Genomic DNA, 19,167 nt, shown 5'->3' with positions numbered 1-19,167 from the left:
AAATCGCAGAAGGGTAAAGTGAATTTTGAGGCTCTATGTTGTCAAGAAGGAAGCCAGTCAGACTTGACATAGAAGAAGAGGAAAAGGTGGGACTTAGAAGCCAAGGTTCTTATTATTCTCAAAAGTGAAAGTCGTCGCAGTAATCAAAGGCATGAAGCCAGCGACGGCAGCAGGGTTTGACGGAATGCCTTCAGAAATTATAAAACGTTTAGGTGTGGAAACAACGTGTGATTTGACTAGATTTTGTGAACTATCCGTATAGGAGAAGAAAATTACCAACATATTTTAATGAGTTGAATTAATACTAATTCCAAAGAAACCAAATGCAACGAACTTCTCAAAGTTAAAACAATTAGTGTGATATCAGACGTCAATGGTTATGCTAAACATTATTCAATCAAGGATAAAAATCAAGGCAGAGGTATACATTGTAAAGGGCCGATTTGTATCGTATTGGGAACAAGTTAAGCAATTGGAGTGATGAGAATGATCTATAAAAGGTGCTTGGAGTTTATCCAAGAAGTTCATGTTCGTTTAATTCAATACAGAATATATTTTCCAACGTATTCAGTAAAATCAGAGTAGACTGGAAAGATAGACGGCTAAATGTGGGCTTGTACATGGGTCAAACAGCAACAGTGCAAATAGTAGTACGGTACGATGTGTCTTAAATACCTCAATTGTATAATAAGTCGATTTGTGCCCGTTTGAAATATTGTTTCGGTATTTTATTATGATTTGTATATATATTTTTTTTATTGACAATTAGTTATTTTAGTTAAAAATAATTTTTTTTGCAAAATTTATGCGATGCGCCTTGTGATATGGAGATAACTTAATGTGTCTTTTAAAATATCCTTCAACAAAAGGGTATACCTGCGAAGCGGGAATGGGGGAGAAGTTGAGTACAGTACGTTGCCCCCCTGGACAAGAATCCTGTGTCACTGCATCCGTAACTGTTGGTAAGGTGAACCTCATTGTTGTGCTGCATTCATACAAAGCAATTTTTTTGTCTTCTCTGTATATATCACTTGTTCTGAAGTCTTAAATGTATTTAATTCTTTCACGTATCTGTGTTTTTTAAACAGGGGTTAACACATTCACTTACAAGAGCTGTGCTTCGGACCTGGATTGTGTCTTTATAGAACGCATTCGAAAAATGGTCCTCAACGATGTGGTAGATGCGTATGAGGATGCTCGTGGGTGCATCTTAAATAGCGTTCAATGCAGCAGCGCCCCGCGTACTTAACACGTAGGCTTTCGCGACCAATATCATCCATAAAAAACATTTTTGGGTTAGATTGCGTAAATATATGAATGTGTCGTTAAAACCCGCCACCACCCGACACAGCAAATGAGTAAGATTTGTCACGTTAACAGAACATGCCAATTTATCACTAGTACAGCACACCGGTGTGTTGGAGAGCCACACATTTACAATCTGAGTACGACGTTTCGCCAGTAATTAGAACTAGCTTCATCAGGCGACAGCCAGATTTGTGTAGAAGTCCACCTGATTCGTTCCTTATCTAGAGGTGTAGATGTGGTGACCACACTTCTGCGCTCTTGCGCAAAGTCGGGTCGGGAGGGGGATTAATGAGTGAACGTACATTATGCATGCACATTATGCGAGCCCATTGATCTTGTCCTTCCTCTCCATTGTGTGTATAAAATAACCGTACCGACGGTAATCCTTATTGAAGTATGATGGCCTGTATAGGTATGCATTTAAACAATGTATTATTTGATGATTCGCACTTGAACAAATGCAGTTTATGCTGGAGTATATTAAAACTAAATTAGCTTCCACTTCCCGAGTGGAAGGATAAAGCCCTCTCCAGTTCGCCCGCTCTGCTCTTCCACGCCCGTGGTTGTTGCCATTCGCATTGAGCAGCTTCCTTGAGCCAGCGATAAGCCCATTCATGAACTGTGAGACAGCGTTATGGGTTATTATTGTTTTTCTATATTAAAGTGTGTAACAAGGTGTGTTTTTTTCATGTTATCGCAGATTGGGAAAACTATGTTAAGAAATTGACGTAATTTAATCATTTGGGAAAATAATGATGGTTATGGACATGTATAATTTTTTTTAAATGACGTGTGATATTGCTGGAAAATATATAATAAATGTTGCCTTTCAATATTGTGGGGAAACAGTGTTCATTTAGCTTGTAAGTCACCTTCAACTTTTTTTCAAAGCACCTACATATCTTCCGCAAATATCGAAACACTTAAGAAACATTGGAACCAGCTGCGGTTCGTTCACTAGGTGTTGGGGCGCCTCCCCACCAAGCAGCTGGAGATGAGAAATTATATTTCTAATAAAAAAAATACTTTTCTATAAATAGTTTTGTTGTGTCAAAATTTTTAATAACGATTATTTCAATGTGAATTGCCGAATGAAAATCAAATGTTAAGTTCATATTAGAAACCGCTGCAACACCACAGTCTGAGTTGTGCCCTCGGGGAGGTCTCGGCGCGGCGGTGAAGGCATCCGAGTGAGAGATTTCCCTTCGTTCGTTGCGACGAGCTTCGCATTTTAGCCACGGCGTTTGAGACCCATTTAGGGCGGTGAAAAAGGTGCCCGTGGCTGCACTGAGACGATGTTACGACGCGAGGTTGCACCGTGCAAATATAGCAGCTCACCATGAAAATGTAGTGGGTTAAATTCAGGCGCACACTGGAACTTTGGAGGCAACACTATTTATTAGCTAAACACAACGGGTAACTCTTAACATTTACAGGATAACGACATAGGCTAGTAACCACCGTTCCTAGCCTAACACACGGTGATACTACATTACTGGACCCGAGACCAAGGATCGTAGATGGTGGCTTCATCCCAGACTTGACACAGCAGAACAGCGTCCACACCCCGCTTATAACCACTCTGGCGTGGCCGGCTCCACCCCAGGCCACGCCCCCCTTCCCGATCCTTCTGTAGTAGGTTCAAGGAGACTTGGACGACGTAGTCGGAGGCACACTTATTTATTAGCCACAGTGTATATTACAGGCCGAGATATACAACACTCGAAGGGGTATCGGCCCCTTCACCCGTCTAACAGGGAGATCCCACAATCTCTGTCCCGGCTAGCCTACTCCTAGGTCCTCCACTACAGGGCTAGGGGAGGCTAGCTGACCCAGCTCTGGTTAAGCTGGAATTACGGCACCCTGAGTCCCCAGACCGGCTCTTACAAGAACATCGGCTCTGGGCTCTCGGGGCCACGCCACTGGCTTGCCCTGGTCGGTCCTGAGAAGGACAGCGATCCAGGGGAGTCCCAGGGCCTATCTCGCCGGTCTTCTTGCTTCACTGGTTTAAGCTGAACACTGAAGCCCGAGCCCTCCGGTTCACCGCCTTATATAGCAACTCCCCCCCTGAGTGGTGGGGCCGTGGGGGATCCCAGCGCCGTGTTAGCCCCTCAGGCTAAACGGTGCGAACGTGGATGTAAGCATCTCTTCGCGTACGGGCATAACCACGCCCAGTGTGTTTGTTTGCCCTCCCGTAACACCTCTACACTTCGGGAAGGCCCGAGCCCCCAACCACGTGACCCCCCTGGGGCCCCTGGTACCCCTTTTTCCGGTCACGTGTTTTGTTGGGTTCACGCAGAGTGTCACAGCCTGACACGACCTCTGTGACACCTGCCTACAGCCCCCATACCGATCCAACACAGTAGTGTCGTTCAACTATACTACACAAACATAGCAGCTCACACACTCTGCGCGCAGCAAACAGACACTCCTAAATATTCCATTTGGTCATGGGAACAGTATTCGAGTGATAATACTTTTTTTTTACCCTTTTATCTGGCAACAAAACTGACACCTGTTTTACAAGGAGTCATGTTTGTGTAATGTAGTAACTTGGCAGGAGACGCGTTCTGGCGGGATCCCTCCGGCCGCGCTCCCTCCTCCACCCTCGTAGTCGTCCTCCCGCCTGCTGAAACGGTGATTTCTGCCAAAATTGAAGCGGCGGCGAGCAGTAACTCCGCCAGGCGGGAATGTGCATCCTGTAGGCTGGTGTCGGAGGCGAGCGGAGCGTCGGCCATTGCCGCGAAGTGCTGCATCGGCGGCAACTCTTCGTCCTCGCCTTCCGAGGCTTGTGGCTCCGGTACGTCGTCGTCTTCCCGATCTCGCTCGTGGGTACGGGTAGTCTTCCTAGTATCCATCCTTTTGAAGACAGGTTTACTTCTGACGCCAGTTGTAATGTAGTAACTTGGCAGGAGACGACCTTACGGGTAGCACACTCTTTATTTACACCAACTTATATTACACGGGTGGCTAATCCGCAGCCTAACCCACGGGGTCCCCCTGGCTACACCCACACGGGCTCTTACGCCCCGTAGCTTCTCGGAACCCACCCGGCTGGGGTGTCCGTCTCGACTCTGGGTCCCACAGCCTCGTCCCACATGGACGTCAGACCACGGGTCCCACAGTCTCGCCTCCGAGCCACACAGGGTCCCGGCCCTTACAAGGACAGCGGAACTAGGGGTCTCAGGGCCCTACCTCTTCAACTCCGTCTTCGATCTTCCACTGGTTAACAACTCCCCGAGTGCTCCCGCGCGTCCCCCTTTATAGTCCCTCATGCGGACGTCGCTGAGAGCACCCACCCCAGTTGACCAATCACCGCGCGCTGCCCACGATCCTATTTCCCACCTTGTGTCAGCGCGCACAACCACGCACCCCGCGCCGCCCCGTGATCTCTCACTGTCGGCGCGCGTCAACACCACCACTACATTTGCATTGACCTGTGGTCGGAATGCAAACAAAAACACAACTCTGATAATGTATGCACTGTCCTTGAAATTGATTGGTCCACACCCGAAACAGTTTTTCTTAGAGCTCAGTCTTACATGGTGTTAGACCAGATGACGCATTATGCGCCTTTTGGCGTCATCTGGTCCAACACCATGTGAGACTGGGCTCTAAGAAAAGCTGTCTCAGGTGTGGACCAATCAATTTCAAGGACAGTGCAGACATTATCAGAGTTGTGTTTTTGTTTGCATTCCGACCGCAGGTAATGTGGTCAATGCAAACATGACTCTTTGTAAAAAACGTGTCAGTTTTGTTGCCAGATAAAAGGGTAAAACACCTATTATCATATTTTGCTACTGGCAAAGGAGGTTTCAATGATGTAAAAGCATTCAAGTGGTTTGCTGTTTGATGTCGTATCGTTTATAAATGCCTACCATTGGAAAAATAAGACAGTTACATCACTTTCATGGAAAGGCCAATAAAATCACGATGTTTTTGTTAATTAGAACACCATATTTTCAGAGGTCACTCACAACAGCCCCGTCTAGTGGAAATGTCACGAGCCGCCACTGATTGTAACACTCCTCTGCAAGGCGTAAGGCAGGCTTCTTTATTGCAAGGCCCCACGGGGCCACTGGCGGCCCCTGGTGGCCTTTAGTTGCGGGCCCTTGCGTGCGGCCCCCCGACAATACACAACACGTGAGAACACACCCTTTGCACTGATGATGTCTCACCGGCGAAAGTCGGCCTGTCTCGAAAAATTAGTGAAGAACACTGGTAAAGAGAGAGAGAGAGCCATTGCTTTCACAATGCCGGACTATTCTGTCAGTGCCGGATTAAGCTGTAGATGGGCGGAGTGTGTTTTTGGGTGTAGGGAGATGGGAAGGATGTGTGAGTGATTTGTGTGACGATTGTGATGACGGCGTGAACATTGGATGATAAGCAGGGAAAGACAGATAGGATGGGGAAAGCTAAGGGGTAAGGGCATGTGGAGTGTGTGGCAATGGGTAAGGGTGGTTTAAGCACGAGGTGGGCCGTTTGGAGCCACATCCGCGCTTCGTGTGCACGTTACACAATGGCAGCGTCCGCACACACGGGCATCACAATCTAGCAATGTGCAAGTACCGCTCCACCATGATGCCATGTTGCCAAATGACAAATAGTTTATAACACACTCAGCCTGTGTTTTAAAGCCAAAGTTGGGGTTGCAGATTATAGTTGCATGTCTGTGTGATACCAGATTTGTAATATATTATTGACACCGGGCACACATTTAGGATGCGTCTTATATTCCGCAGAGTTGCAATCCGGAGAATACGGTATTGGCTGTGGCACCGCACCTAGTTGTTCTTCTGGTGGTTTATTGAGACTGTAGACTTGTTTTGGGAACCTGAATGAAGTCGAGCACAACAACCAGTCTAACACGCTGGGTTTTAGTCACCATTGTTTAAATGTTTGTCTTGCCAGGTTCGAAAAGGGTACTTGGCTTTACTCAATTCACTTGTCAGCAAATGTGCAGCATAGATCAAATAGATAATTGATGGAATCTCTCAAGCTGATTGGAGGTGTCACCTGCATGGTATTCAGGTTTCGCAGCCATCCACGAGTGTGTAAGTTGCCCGTTAGACAATTACTTTTGTATGGTCCATATCAATCACTGTCTTTTCGCGGACAATGCTGCAGAGGCTTGGGAGAGGTGACGTTATGAAGGTAGCTGCCAAGATGAAGGATAAGCTTACCGTTTCATAGGTTAATTGCTTTTTATTTGTCGTGGAGGTGTAGGGGAGGAGCCATGGGCTGGTTTTAAAAGTACCTGGGTCTTAAGAACATTCACATCCGGTCCATACTGGTCATATGCGTTCACAAAGAAATCCAATAGGTCAGGCCCTGCAAGAGCTGGCATAGAACAATCGTCACGATACTGGCCTATATACATCAAGGGTTGAAGGGCTTACCATCAGCATGGTACCCGCTATGCACTTCATGTGCAAGTCAGGCCTGGGATAGGAAATAAGCTAGAAATATGAAGAAACGTGTCGGTGTAAGGAAGCATTAAACTTACTCTTAGTTCTGACAGTAAAGGATTCAGATTGTTGTCCACATTCACAATGTATCTGCTGAACAGAAAATAAGATAGAGGTCCAAGACAAGAACCATAAGGAAACAATAGCGAGAATATGAGGAAGCCAGTCAAGAGCCATGAGTAGTAAGTGGATCAGGACAGAGTTTTGTAAAAAGAACTAAATAAAACGTGGACAAAAAAAACAAGTGACTAAATAAAACATGAGGAGGTTGACAGAGTTAGTGAAAAGTTGTTTTCGACATCAGCAACATTAAGCACCCAAGAGCCTTCACTATAGGACTCACACTTTTGTGAATGTCGAAGATCATCTTTTTACGCAGTTTCATATTTCCATAATAAAGGTTTGTTGCGTTATTGGTTGCGAAAGCCTCCATGTTAAGTTTCATATTTGGTGAATTTACAAACTCCTAAAGGTAACCAGAGAATGGATGATCTGATAACATTTGTTTCCGAAATACACCATCATATGGTGAACGTGTTGACCATTTTCAGAGGAATGTGCTGGTTGTTACAGCCAACACCAGTACAAAGTGGAATAAAGCATACCGAAGTAATTCAAAAAAGGGAGGTGCTGTGAATGCGAAGTGACACAGTATAACACGTAGGCTTTCGTACAAATCCTGCTGTCGCCTGATGAAGCTAGTTGAAATTACTGTTGAAACATCGCACTCAGATTGGAAATGTTGTGGCTTGGCTCTCCATCACACCGGTGTGCTGTACTAGTAACGAATTGGCACATTCTGTTTACGTGACAAAACTTACTAATTGGCTGTGTCAGGTGGTGGTGGGTTTAACGGCACATTAATATATTCACACGATCTCACCCAAAAACCTGTATGATGGAATGTACCACGTTTATTGTTGGAAATATATAGTGGCTTTTAGTGCAAACCCCCACTAGGTTGCAAACATTTGCAGATTAAATCGTTGGCCACATTCGTTATTATTAGCCATTGTCTTCCCTCCTGATACTGTCACCATTCCACAGCCAAGTGCCACCTCCTATCTCACTCCTGCACATCACTCTGTCTCCACTCTGAATGTTCTCTTGAATGTATTCAACAGTCCAATCAGTGAACACTGAATATTCACATTCACAAGGGATGGACAAAATTCCTGACCCTCATAGCTACGTGCAAAAATCTTCATATGGCCGAGCTACAAGGCAATCATTAACTTCTGCAGAACGTGCTGAAATATCTCCACTGTGCTAGAGAAAAACATTAGTAGATAACGTGAGGTGGTCACATGGCCCAGGAGTACTCATATCTGAGATCCACTAACAGGTGTGACTGGACCTGGCTACTTCCGCTTTCATTTCAAATAAAGTTGCATTGAATATTTAAAACATTAGCTGGATCTCTATCGAGGCACACTTGAACTGTCTAGGAGCTGCACATGACTTCCATGCTGCGGGTTGTCTTCTATACAAATACGGTCAAGCCTCGACATTTTCGAGAGTTAAGTTCTTGAAACTCTGCGAGAAAGTACAAGCGGGAAGTTCTTAGGAGGAAGATGACTGGGGGACTGGGAGTGGATTAGAGGCAGGGAAAGGAACTGGTGGAGGTGGAGGCAGTGGAAGAGAAAAGGCAATAGAAAAGAGAGAGGACCTGAGGGCAGAGCCAAATGAGGAAAGCGAGGGGGAGAGTCTAATGTGGAGAGAGAGTTTGTACCAGTGCAATGGGGCAGGATGAGAGAAATAATGAAAGCGAGACTGGGCACACAGAAGTGAAGGAACAGTGAAATAAAGGGAATATTGAGATCAGGAGGGGGCGTCAAGAGACGAATAAAGAAATGAGAGCAGAGTTGGGGCGGGGGCAAGGCCATGCAAAGCTTTGAATACTAGTGTAGAGGAGTATTGTGAGTCACCAATGAAGGGGCGAGCAGAGGGAGGTGCGAGTGGGTTGCCAATCAAGAATGATGTAATGTCACAGGTTACGGAACGGGCTTTGGAGAGCACCTTCGGGAACATGGCCGGAGCCGAGCTGGGGGGGAGGAACCACCCAAAGGGTTCTTGAGGGAGTCCCCGTGACAGAGGCGAGGTCGTTGTAGGGAGCCAGGGTAAGGATCGGCTGCAGAGGGTCTTTCCCTCCTCGTCGCGGAGCAGTGTTGGCTGAACCCCTGCTCCGGCCAGACGAGTGGGAGAGCCAACATTTATTGTGCGTCTTATATTCGAGAGCGTCGTAATCCTGAGAATACGGTATAGGCTGTGGCACCGCACCTAGTTGTTCTTCCGGTGCTTTGTTGAGACTATTTACTTGTTTTGGGAACCTGGATGAAGTCGAGCACAACAACGAGTCCAACACGCTGGGTTTTAGTCACCATTGTTTAAATATTTGTCTTGCCAGGTTCGAAAAGGTTACTTGGCTTTGTTTTGTTGACTTGGCAGCAGACGTGCAGCATAGATCAAAGAGACCATTGATGGAATCTCTCAAGCTGATTGGAGGTGTCACTTGCACGTATTCAGGTTTCGCAGCCATACACTTGTGTGCAAGTTACCTGTTAGACATTTACTTTTGTATGGTCCGTATCAATCACTGTATCTTTGCTGACAATGCTGCAGAGGCTTGGGAGAGGTGACGTTGAATCTCCTCATCTACAATGACATTTTGATGAAGCCAGCTGCTAAGATGAAGGAAAAGCTGACCGTTTCACAGGTAAATAGCTTTTTATTTATCGTGGAGGTGTAGGGGAGGAGCCATGGGCTTGTTGCAAAGTACCTGGGTCTTACGAACATTCACATCCAGTCCATACTGGCATTGACAAAGACATACAAGATTAACTCTAGGTCACGCTGTCTTTCCAACAGCTCTGTTCTTCACCTGGGGATGGCTGCTTGCATTGTGGCTGAAACGTCGTGAGAATTGTATTATGTTTTATTTTTATTATCTTATTATTTCCCTTCTACGTGACTTTACCGAAAGAACCAATAATCTGCAAGAGCTGTTATAGCACAATCGTCACCATACTCAGTCTCAGTGATTGGTATTGTTCTGACGTTTGATTTGACCTGCAGACATCAAGGGTTGAAGGGCTTACCATCAGTATGGTATTCTCTATGCACACCATGTGCACGGCAGGCCTGGGAAAGGAAAGCAGTAAGAAAGATGAAGAAACATGTCGGTGGATGGAAGCAATTCTCTTACTCCTAGTTCTGACAGTAAAGGATTCAGATTGTTTTCCACACGAGAGGACAATGCCACAAACATCACCATGGAACTATCTGATGATAGAAGTGATCCTCTATGGGCAGCCATAGTGGTGTATGACCTTCCATAGAGGTTATTTGTTCACGTCATAAAAGGTCGTGGTGAGGTCAATAAAAGCCATTCCTTATGTATCTCCTGAACAGAAAATCATCGAGAGGTCCAAGACAAGTGCCGGAAAGCAACAGTAGTGAGGATATAAGAAGGAGGCCGGACAAGAGCCATGAATAGTGAGGGGATCAGGACAGTGTCATGAGAAAAGAACAAATGAAAACGTGTAAAAAACAAGAGACTAAATTAAACCATGGAGAGGTTGACAGAGTTAGTGAAAAGTTGTATTCGAAAGCAGCAACATTAAGCTCCCAGTTGTGAAAGTCGAAAATCGTGTTGTTACACAGTTTCATATTTTGTGAATTCGCAATCTCCAAAGAGGAACCAGAGAATGGATGATCTGATAACATTTGTTTCTGAAATACACAATCATATGGTGAACATGTTAACAATTTTCAGAGGAATGTGCTGGTGGTTACAGACAAGACCAGTACAAAGTGGAATAAAGCATACCAAAGTAATTTTAAAAAGAGAAGTGCTGTGAATGGAAATCTTTTTTGTTGTGGGAAAATAACAAAAGAAAACGTGGAAAAAAACAAGAGACTAAATTCCACCATCAGGAGGTTGACAAAAAAGTTTGCGAAAAGTTGTGTTTGACACCACGAAGATTCAGCAGCCGATGCAGCCACATCATCTCGTAAATTTAATCAAAATGATAAAGCATTTACGTGTATTTTTCCCCTCATCTAATATTGTGCGATATGTTCTTCCATAATGCGCTTGGTATATTTGTTTCTCAGAGGTTACAATCTTACCAATATTTGAGAATATCAATGAATAATAACTAAGTGTATCAAAGATTTGCGTTGTCATGTTAACTGTGGCATATGTTCAAACTACTGACCCACGAAATATTCACGTTTGAAGCTTTTATAAAGAAAGCACTTGAAAAACAGTCATAACATGTCACGGTAGAGACACTAAAACGTAAGGCTGTAAAACTCATTGGGCAAGGCTTGGGGAAATGTCAGCCACTGACAAAAAACTGTCTCTGAGCCCGCCCACAGGACATGGATGTACCTTTATAACTGCGAGTGAATTTGACCGTTTGGATCAGGCTCGACAAGACTCCCCTCAAAACATCTACTCGACGGAGCTCCTTCATCTGGTATCAGCAGTGTAACAGATGCCTCGCAACTAAATTGTTCAAATTCAAATTGTTTAGTCGACAATACCAATAGGGTCTGTAAAAATCAAAATAGATAATATCCATATGTTGAAGCTGTTTTGAAAAAACTAGCTAAAGTTATTAAGGATAGTGTTTATATGCTACATTTATTTAAGAGAGTCTGCAACATTACTCTTAATCGCCTGCTTTTGAATGTTTTATAGTGTGCCAACTTTAGTGAAAAATCTTAGGTGGGAGACACTATGCCAGAATTTGGCTTTATCTAAGTGTTGGTTCTATATTTTGATATTTTACAGCCGTGCTAATTTCTCAGCATCATGGTTAACAGATGTAGGAGTTCTACCACTGGTAAATGTTCGAATGTTTTCACATTTTTGTGCTTTACTTTTTATAAGGTGAGATAGCTTCAACAACATCGAGTCATGAATATTGCAATGAGCATGCTGTGCCTGATGCTGTTCATCGTTCACGCACAAGGTAAGTTTCTCAGCTGGACATGAATTGTGACAAAATGGGTTTTGTACTTGTTGCTTATGTATGTTGACCTTGTTAGTGGAACTTCTTCCGCACCGTACGTAGCCAACCTTGCTATTCGGAGGTGTAGAATATATATAGCACTCGACCAAAATAAATAACTTGGCTATTACAGGAACATTTCAAGTCGAGCTCCTGAGTCGCAACTGGAAATTGTTTTGCCTTTTCATTAACATGTGCGCGGTATAAATAGTTGTATTATTGAAAGAGTATTGTTTTCCTCCATGTATTCTTGAGTCACGATTTCCTTTGTAAACGTCAATTTGCGTGATCATTAGCCATAATCTATCCACTGCTGGATGAAAGCATTTCCCAGCTGTTGCCATCTCTTATGGCCTCATGATATAACAGTCCATGTAGATCCTGTACACGAGTTTATTGCATCCATCCATCGCTGTCTGCATTGGAAATCCTCTTGGGTGTTGTCCCTCATTAGGCTGCAATTCCATCTTTAGTCCCATTCCTTCGAGTAATGTCTCCTGTCCTAGCCCATTTACTTCCTAAAAAGTGAATGTTCTCTCATCTGTGTGTTGTTGTTACTTTTACTTTCTCTAAGTGTAACTGCAAGCATGCATCTCCCATGCTTCTTTGTACTTTTCAGCCCTTGTTCTATTTTGTTTGTCAATGTCTATGTTACACATTCATTTGTCATAGCAGCTAATGTACAATGATTAAAAACGTGCTTCTTGAGCACAATGGTATGGTTTCCAAAAGCACTTCAACCTGTTTTCGTCCATTATAGATTAGGCTGCTTACAAAAAAATCAACCGATTGTTAATTCACTGTTCAAATAAGTCTTCTCCCAACCAATATTAGTCAGAGGGGTTGTTTGACCATAATTCACCATGCTGGTCAGCACAGGGGTTGGGGGCGCAGAACTGGTTTATCTCTAGCTCCACCCTGCGTGTAATAATATATCAGTAACACATTCCTGTGGAGGGAGCTGGTAGGAACGTTGGGTTGCTCGGTCAATGGCCAGGGTCAACAGCGGCGTGGGATTTTCTGCAAATATGCCCGACTGTGAGGGCGGGCACAAGCCGGTGTGAGTAGGTTAAACGTTGAGTTTTATAAGGGCACCACGGGGTGACCAGCCCCTCCCCACCCAGCCCCACCCCTCCCACCTTCCCACCCAGCCCCACCCTCCCCACCGAGCCCCTCCCCACCCTCCCCACCCAGCCTCTCCCCACCCTCCCCACCCAGCCCCACCCAGCCCCTCTCCCCCCCCTCCCCACCCAGCCCCTCCCTCCCCACCCAGCTCCTCCCTCCACAATGGACGGACGGACACAATAATCCCCTGTGGGCTGGTGTAACCAGGAGGTTCCTACCAGTATAATGTGTGTGTCTGTGTTTTTATATTTTACAGCACAAGATTCAGACACGCCTCCGCCAAAAGAAAGAATTGATCCGAGTAATACTCGCACAGCTTGTGTTTTGTTATGCTTGCCCCATTGCAAAGGGAGTAGGAGTGGTTTGACTCAACGTAAAGCGTAGGGTTTTGCCGTGATACGACTATAACGATATACGATCCACAAGAATTTAACGGTATATTTTGTAAAGTACAGCAATGACCATACACATTTGGTAAAACGTTTGCGATGCACACACTTTCATTTGCACTCAAAAGTAGAAAATGCATTCTTTTGACCCCAGAATTAATCATTTGATGTGCTGAATAAAAGTTGGTGGTTCTTTCGATGTGCTTTATTTGCTTTATGCAAGCCACCCACTTTTATTCAGCATATCAAATTGTATTCATTTTGTGGTAAAAAAAAATATTTTTCTACTTTTGATTGCAAATAAAAGTGTGTGCATTGAAAATTTTTGTTGTTTTAGTTCCATTGTCATTAACTTAATTCAGACTTGAATGTAATTTCTGGTCACTTGCATACAGTAAGCTGATCTAATGTTGAAGTCAAGCAAAGAAATGGAAGTAGCATGCGTCTCCCTATTTATGCATAAGCAAATTTTATATTAGATTTACAGGGGGAGAACATGCAAACGCCAAATATGCAGGCGTCAGGGTTAGGACCTCCTGTATACCAGGCAAGGTAGTTGACATCTCGCCTCTTCCTGACGCACTTCACAACCGAAGACCACGTTGTGCCATGGACTTCTGGCTTCCCGCATTCACACAGTGGGCTGTCACGTCGGCCCCATCGATGTTCAGAAGCAGCACATACTCCCTGATCACACCAGCAGCGGTATACCTTGCTTATGTTACAGTTCGTAAAGTGATCTATCTACATTTTGTTTTTCAGGTACTGTTATGACAATCGTCAAGGCATGTGTGGGAATTTATAACTTTTTCAAGGGTAAGTGAAATATTAATTTTACCAATCGTATTCCTAATTTAAGGTGCACACAAATATGTTGGCATATATATATCAAATTTATATCAATCTATATCGCTGCTTGAATGTAATGACACACTGTTAGTGACAAATGTGTTTTTGTGAGTTAATTATTTGACATGACCTTTAGGAAACAAGTATTAACACGAGAAAATAAATTACTTTTAATTAGAAAATCATTACAATATGCAATATCATAATAAAGTTGTAATTTTGGAATGTTTTTAAATAAAAATACAGTTCAATATTGCGATCTGTTACATTAACATCATGACAAATAAATATAGAGCATTATAGATAAATTACTAATCATACAGTAACAGATATATCTAATACTTTGTTTTTTTCCCTCGCAGACCTCACGAAAAGTAAGAACTTTGAGTGCACCTCACCTAGATTACGATGCAGTGGCCATGTGCCTCCCCTAAGTCAGTTTTTCCCACACCTTTGGTTGGCACGGTTGGCTATGTACGGTGCAAAAGAAGTTCAACATATATACATACTATACAGTAAAAAGACCACAGCAAAGTAGGGAAAGATAGTGATAGGGCTGCCACCTTTTCTAGAGTATGTGGTTGCTATACATAGCCACGTGACACGCCACTTTGTTGAGCTATTATTCGTGGCAAGGTCGCTTCTGAGAAAGAGCTATATAGCTCAGTTGGCCTTACCTGGTGAAATAAAATATAACACGGGTTTTTGTTTTAGTTTTCCAAAGATTGTCCTCTTTTTGAGGTAACTGTCCTGGGAAATCTGTAATGATTTGCCGTAGTCATCGTTGAGATTCAGTAAACACAAAAACAAAGTGAAATTATTCAAGAGACACACAAACTGAGTAAGGAAGACCCCCAAGAAGGGAATACAAGAAAACAAGAATCATGGAATATTAAGTAAACAGTTCCGGTTAGGAGGAGTTAAAATTCCAGAGCTTGATAAAACTGACAAAGCAAGATAAACTTGGTGAGGAATGGAATTTGAACAACAAGAAGAATGGAACAGACACTGAAGGTCAGAATCACTGTAGAGTGATGAACCATGCCAGTGGTAGCATAGAGAGAAAACAGGAAAATCGCAGAAGGGTAAGGTGTACTTTGAGGCTCTATGTTGTCAAGAAGGAAGCCAGTCAGACTTGACATAGAAGAAGAGGAAAAGGTGGGACTAAGAAGCCAAGGTTCTTGTTGTTCTCAAAAGTTAAAGACGTCACAGTAATTAAAGGCACGAATTGAATTCCAAAGAAACCAAATGCAACTAACGTCTCAAAGTTTAAAGCAATTAGTGTGATACCAGACGTCAATGGTTATGCTAAACACAATTCAATCATGGATCAAAATCAAGGCAGAGGCATACATTGCAAAGGGCCAATTTGTATAGGGAACAATAGAAGCAATTGGATTGATGAGAATGATCTATATAAGCTGCTTGGAGTTTATCCAAGAAGTTTATGTTTGTTTACTTCAATCAGAATATCTTTTTCAATGTAATCAGTAAAATCAGAGTAGACTGGAAAGATAGACGGCTAATTGTGGGCATGTACATGGGTCAAACAGCAAGTAGTAGTATGGTACGATGCGTCTTAAGTATATGAAGTCGAATTGTGCACGTTTGAAATATTGTTTCGTTATTAATTAGGATTTGCATATTTTTTTTGGCAATTAGTTATTTTAGTTTTTAAATTGATGAAAATTGATCTAATGCACCTTGTGAGATGGAGGTCACTTAATTTCTCTTTTTAAAATATCCTTCAGCAAAAGAGTTTACCTGTCAAGTGGGAATGGAGAGTGATTTGAGTACAGTACGTTGTCTCCCTCAACAAGAATCCTGTGTCACTGCAAACGTAACTGTTGGTAAGGTGAACCTCACTGTTGTGCTGCCTTCATACAAATCATTTTTTTCGTCTTCTCTGTTCATTGAAAGGGATATCACTTGTTCTGATTTCCTTAATGTATTTTTTTCTTTCACGTGTCTGTGTTTTTAAACAGGTATTTACACATTCATCTACAAGAACTGTGCTTCGGACCTGGATTGTGTCTTTAAAGAACGCATTCGAAAAATGGTACTCAACGATGTGGTAGATGCATTTGAGGATACTCGTGGGTGCATCCTAAATAGCTATGATTGCAACAGCGCCCCACATGGTGGTCCACCTCGTTCCCTGGCTCTGCTTATCCCTCCCATTATATCCCTCCTTGTATTTTCCAGCTAATTTTCTCGCAGGGCTAGGTACGCACAATAACCCTACAGTTGCAGTTAAGTGTGAGACTAATATATTCAAAGACAGTTGCTCTTAACTTTTTCACAAGGAGTACTCATTTTATGTTTGTAATTAACAACCATGAATGAATGTGTATGTTAATGTTACGTTATTGCAATCACAATGAGTATTGTACTCGGTGTGCATAATAATAATTTAAAATTTGCTTTTAATTGTAAGGAAAACCCCATAAACTTATGACCATGATAAGCACTGAACAATAGTGCCACACGTTCCTTTCTACCTCTACCAAAGCGTCTCTCTACTCAGGAATGCTTTTGTTTTTACTTAATAGGAAGTTAATTTAAAAGCTCATAGTAAGAATGTAAAATGGTGATGCAATAGTTGGCACACTGCATGATGAGTGAATCGGTCCTGGGCCCGCCTTCACCATTCCACACTGCCCACACGTGGTGAAGCATGAAACAACCGTCCACGACTGCAATGTCATGGGGAGGTCTTTGGTGAACAGTGGAGTTTATAAAAGAACGTTCAACCATTGAATCATGAAAACACATGTAAACGATCTATACATTCATCAATTTGTAATTGGCTTGAACAAATGCAGTTCATGCTGGAGTAAACTATATTAGCTTCCACTTCCCGAGTGGAAGGATAAAGCCCTCTCCAGTTCACCCGCTCTGCTCTTCCACGCCCGTGGTTGCTGCCACTTGCATTGTGCAGCTTCCTTGAGCCAGCGATAAGCCCATTCATGAACGATGAGACAGCGTTATGGGTTATTTTTTTTTTATATCAAAGTGTGTAACAAGGTGTGTTTAATTATGTTATCACAGACTGGGAAAACTACATTAAAAATAGAAACTACGTAATTTAATCGTTCGGGAAAATAATGGTGGTTATGGACTTATTTTTTATGACATGTGATATTGCTGGAAAATATATAATAAATGTTGACTTTCAATATTGTGCGTAAACAGTGTTCATGTAGCTTGTAAGTCGCCTTCAACCTTTTTTCAAAGCACCTACATATCGAAACGCTTCCATAACATTGGAACCAGGCGCGGTTCGTTCACTAGAGGTGTTGGGGCACCGCCCCACCAAGCAGCTGGAGATGAGAAATTATATTTCTAATTAAAAAATGTTTCTATAAATAGTTTTATTATGTAAAAAAAAAAGAATATTTCAACGTGAATTGCCGAATGAAGATCAAATGTTAATTTCACATGAGAAACCGCTGCAACACCACAGTCTGATTTGTGCCCTCGGGGAGGTCTCGGGTCGGCTGTGAACGCGTCTGAGTGAGAGATTTCCTTTTGTTCGTTGCGACGAGTTTCACATTTGAGCTACAACGTTTGAGACCAATTCAGGTTGGTGAAAAAGGTGCTTGTGGCTGCAATGAGATGTTGTCACAACGCGAGGTTGCACCATGCAAATATATCAGATCACACGGCCTGCACGCTCAAGGAGGAAACAGCAGCCATGACGATGGCTGCAGGCGCAGCAAACGAAGAATTAGCAATGGACACTGGAGTCACTCCTAAATATTCCATTTGGTCATTGGAACAGCATTCGAGTGCTTTGATGTTTTATTTTGTATCGTTTATGAATGCCTACCTTTGGTAAATAAGACAGTTATATCACATTCACGGGAAGGCCAATAAAATGACGATGTCTTGGCCTCCTGTGTGCTGCGTTGCATAACTGTCCGAGTAGTTAACCTCGCATTCAATAAACTTTCAGAGCCAGGGTGAACATCCGACTCCAACGTATTTAATGAATAAAACGAGGTAAAACTGATGGAAAAACAACACAAAATACAGCATATGTTAATACTTGCAATATCAATACAGTAAAACCTTGGATTGCGAGTAACTTGGTCTGCGAGTGTTTTGCAAGACGAGCAAAATTTGTAAATAAATATGAATTTGATAAGCGAGCGAGGTCTTGCAATACGAGTAGTATGTATACGCTTTGTCTGCCGAGCGTCACGTGTTCACAACTGATATATGAGTACTTTGATATACGAGTGCTTTGGATTACAAATACCTTTCCGGAATGAATTATGCTCGCAATCCAAGGTTTTACTGTACCATGAATGAACACTGTAGCATCATAACATTGTTTTAGATAACATTAATCTCAATAATAGGTCCTGGATGGACCAGGCAGGTACATTAGTACTAAATAGCTATACAACAAGAGAATAAGCTACTGTGTTAAATAAGGTCACTTTGTGTAATCGCCATACTGCAGCCCAAATGTACAGTGCTGCACATAACACTGAACAGTGGGTGAGATACTTCTTCATCCTTGCTCTCAAGAACGCATTAAAGTTACATGGGCACAAGTCTGGTTTGACTTATCCAAGTGGCAGGCTTCATTGTTAACTAGGCCTCATATTTATCATAACCATTTTACAGCATTTGAAAGGCATTTACAGCATTATAACGGCAATCCTAACATTATAACAGCATTCCCAGTATTATAAGAACATAAAATAACAAACAGACAATGCTTCTTAAAGTCCCACAATGAACAGATGCACCCGTCTTCACTGAGACACTAATTGTGCCTCCATTTTGTAATCTTTGTAATGGCTGACACCCCTGCCTTGCCTCGTGACTTCGAGATCCTTAACTCATAACTTTCTGGTCATGTGACCAAACTCAACACCATCATATCAGGAAGTAATTGTGTAAGCACACCCCAATATCTGCCGTGGGGCAGAACAAACGATGTTTTGTTGATTAGAACACCATATTTTCAGAGGTCACTTACAACAGCCCCAC

This window comes from Lampetra fluviatilis, chromosome 9 (assembly GCF_964198595.1).
Source record: "Lampetra fluviatilis chromosome 9, kcLamFluv1.1, whole genome shotgun sequence".
Taxonomy (NCBI): Eukaryota; Metazoa; Chordata; class Hyperoartia; order Petromyzontiformes; family Petromyzontidae; genus Lampetra; species Lampetra fluviatilis.
Note: the sequence above shows the minus strand (reverse complement) of the source record.